The following is a 4,334-nucleotide window of genomic DNA, read 5'->3' on the forward strand; positions in this document are numbered from 1 at the left end:
AGTAACCAGCACTCTTCCATGGCCTCTACTCCAATTCCAGCCTCTTGGTTCCTGCTCTGCGTGAGTTCTTGCCCTGACTTCCCTCCATGATGGGCTGTGACCTGAGCTTTGTAAGTCGAGTTAAACTTCTTCCTTTCCCAACGTGCTTTTGTCCATGGTGTTTATCATAGCAATATGAAACAAACTAGGCCAGGCCTTAGCCAGGACAAAAGCTGTAAACCAAGAGGACTTGGTTAGGAACTTGAAACATGTGGAAGGTTTGACAGGGCATCTTTTGGGAGGACCCAAACATTTTTCTCACTTAAACTTATTCAATTAAAAATAGTTTATGATTTATGAAGGGAAGAAGAAGTTAATGCATCTGTATGATGAATCCTAGAATACTACAGCTCAACATAGAAAAGGCTTCAGTTGCATCTAAACATGGAATGTTTTGCATCACAGAACAAGCTTTTTCTCTGTATAACTTTATACATAGCATGCTTCATGGGACAGTGAAAATACACTGTTTCCAGATGGTGAAGCAGTCACAATGGAGTAATAAAGTGTAGGCAGTTTAGTGACTAATCAGAACCTTGCCCAAAAGGAGTGCACTGGATAGAAAAGCAAGCTTCTTCCAACACATCCAAGAAAATGAGAGAGACTATATGTGGATAGAAAAGAGAATAATCAAAAGTCACATGTACTCTTGGCAGGACATATAAATTAATAAATTAATGATTCCTTTGGAAAATGATCCTGCATTATTAGCTAAACCTTTTTATCCCAACAGGAATGTGGCTATACATTCACCAAAGAACTTGCTAAATGTTCGCTCCTGTAGAGTTCATAATAATCACAAATAGAATTGGCTCAAATATCTACTGGGAGAAGTGTGCAGAGGGCTATAGTTTGACATGGTTTCAACACAATGCTATTTAGAAATGACAGTGACATGAATAAAGTCTGCTTATGTAGATTGGTGTTGCAAATGTAATCCTTGGCAAAATAATCCAATAAGAATTTATTATGTATGAAGACTCTATCTAAAGGAATGAGCAAGATAACTCAATGTATGATGTAAGTTAGAAGGGCTTTCAGTCCGGTGTTAACAATGTATTATGTATATATGAAGACTCTATTTAAAGGAATGAGCAAGATAACTCAATGTATGATGTAAGTTAGAAGGGCTCTCAGTCCAGTGTTAACAATGCTTTGCCGGCACTGTAATGAGCACTTGCCCCAGACTGGTAAAATTGCTTCTTTGCTCAGTTGCTTATTCCATGGGAGGGTTTAGTTTGTGAAAGACTAATCAGATGCGGTGGCTTATTTGCCCCCTTTTCTATTGGAAATGATTCTTCAAACAGCATTCTACTTATAGTTGTTTGACTTTTGGCCTAGTATTAGATGAAATGCTAATATATTCTAATTAATACAATTTTAGGGGTTGATATATTAAAATATGCATGAACATTGATTAATTTTTAGTTTGTAGGAATAACATAAATGGAAAAATATGTTGGAGAGCTTTATATTAGAACATGATGAGTATTTTACAATTCAACTCTACTTAAAGAATGAAAGCTAATCATATTTTAGAAAGACTTGGGTGTATGGGAAAATGAGAAACATTTAATGTGTTTGTTGCACATGTAATAATGGTGGGCTTTTAAACTATTTATTGCATTTCTGAAGATAAGAAACGTTTAATGTGTTTGTTGCACATGTAATAATGGTGAGCTTTTAAGCTATTGCTTGTTTTTTCAAATCTTGTATATATTTGCTTTATGAGAGTTTATTTTAATTAGCAATATAAAAGCAACAATATTCAAAACTGTTTTCTAGGTGGTTGCAATAATAGTACACAGAAAATAACTTCTGGTTATTTTTTTAATGGAAAGGGAAAGCGATTGCCATTGGTATCACTTTTGACTGATGACTTATTAAACACAAAGAATGCAGAATGTGATTTCTATTGCTGAACTGCAGTCTGTAGCCAGGTTTTACTCAATCATTCCTAATGTGTTTAGAAATAGTCACAGATACATTATTGTCAGAGACAATTGAGTCTTAAAATCAATCTTGTCCTTTAAAATTGTGAAAAGTTAGGTTCTGCATTCTGAACTCTTATTCTGAAAATGTCTTCTATGATTGAAAACTTTTTTGACTCAAATTAAAAGCAAAACAATGAAAAACTAAGCTTGGATTTGAGAGGTAGTTTGGTGGTGAGGCCCTTGGGATGTTCTTAGCATCATAAAAATGAATAAAAACAAGGGCTATAATGAGAACAAAACCAAACCAAACCAAACCAAACCAAACCAAACCAAACAAAACCGAGAGCCAAGCAAGGCAAACCCTGCTTTGAATTGTTATTTGGTTAGGAGCGATTGTCTTAGAGATTCCCAAAGATTGTTTCTGCCCTTGGTTCCCTCCCAGAATTTGAGGCTGTGACCTCATGGCTGAAGATACCAAACACTTTGGACATAACGCCTGGAGGCATTGAGTTGGAATTTACCTTAAAGCATGTCCCTGGTAATGACCCCTCCTACAATGGGAAAGAGTTGTGCAAATGAATCAATAGACTTATTCACTGTAAGGCCTAGGAACCACAATGACTGGCCTGGCAAGATATACCAAATATTACAAATGTGACACTCTTATCTTGGAGATAACCAACAGCTGACTTGTTAGATTTAAGGCCTGATTAGAAGAAGGGTGTTCCACCTCCTTGCTGACTTAATCCTTAATCATCAGGGAAATGCAAATCAAAACAACCCTGAGATTCCACCTCACACCAGTTAGAATTGCTAGGATCAAAAATTCAGGTGATAGCAGAAACTGGTGAGAATGTGGAGAAAGAGGAACACTCCTCCATTGCTGGTGGGATTGCAAGCTGGTACAACCACTCTGGAATCAGTCTGGCGGTTCCTCAGAAAACTGGACATAGTACTACCGGTAGATCCAGCAATACCTCTCCTGGGCATATACCCAGAAGATGTTACAACTGGTAATAAGGACACATGCTCCGCTATGTTCATAGCAGCTCTATTTATAATAGCCAGAAGCTGGAAAGAACCCAGATGTCCCTCAACAGAGGAATGGACACAGAAAATGTGGTACATTCACACAATGGAGCTAGAGACAAAATTTGGAGCTTTGATGAAAGGATGAACCATCTAGTGATTGCCATATCCAGGGATCCAACCCATAATCAGCTTCTAAGAGCTGACACCATTGCATACACTAGCAAGATTTTGCTGAAAGGACCCAGATATAGCTGTCTCTTGTGAGACTATGCCAGGGCCTAGCAAACACAGAAGTGGATACTCACAGTCAGCTATTGAATGGATCACAGGGCCCCCAATGGAGGAGCTAGAGAAAGCACCCAAGGAACTAAAGGGAACTGCAACCCTATAGGTGGAACAACATTATGAACCAACCAGTACCCGGGAGCTCTTGTCTCTAGCTGCATATGTATCAAAAGATGGCCTAGTCGGCCAACACTGGAAAGAGAGGCCCATTGGACACGCAAACTTTGTATGCCCCAGTACAGGGGAACGCCAGGGCCAAAAAGGGGGAGTGGGTGGGTAGGGGAGTGGGGGGGTTGGGTATGGGGGACTTTTGGGATAGCATTGGAAATGTAAATGAGGAAAATACCTAATAAAAAAATTAAAAAAAAACAATGAATTTATGAAATTCTTGGGCAAATGGTTGTATCTGGAGGATATCATCCTGAGTGAGGTAAACCAATCATAAAAGAAGTCACTTGAAATGCACTCACTTATAAGTGGATATTAGCCCAGAAACCTAGAGTACGCAAGATACAACTTGCAAAACAAAAGAAAATCAAGAAGGAAGACCAACTCGTGGATACTTCATTCCTCCCTAGAACAGGGAATAAAATATCCATGGAAGGAGTTGCAGAGACAAAGTTTAGAGCTAAGATGAAAGGATGGACCATCCAGGGACTGCCCCACCTAGGGATGCATCCCATAATCAGCCACCAGACACTATTGCATATGCCAGCAAGATTTTGCTGAAAGAACCCTGATATAGCTGTCTTGTGTGAGGCTATGCCAGTGTCTGGCAAATACAGAAGTGGATGCTCACAGTCATGGCCCCCAAAGTAGGAGCTAGTGAAAGTACCCAAGAGCTTAAGGGGTCTGCAACCCTATAGGTGGAAGAACAATATGAACTAATCAGAACCCCCAGAACTCGTGTCTCTAGCTGCATAGGTAGCAGAAGAGGACCTAGTCGGCCATCAATGGGAATAGAGGACCCTTGGTCTAGCAAACTTTATATATCCCAATACAGGGGAAAGCCAGGGCCAAGAAGTGGGAGTGGGTGGGTAGGGG

The sequence above is a fragment of the Mus musculus genome, chromosome 18 (assembly GCF_000001635.26).
Source record: "Mus musculus strain C57BL/6J chromosome 18, GRCm38.p6 C57BL/6J".
Classification (NCBI taxonomy): Eukaryota; Metazoa; Chordata; class Mammalia; order Rodentia; family Muridae; genus Mus; species Mus musculus.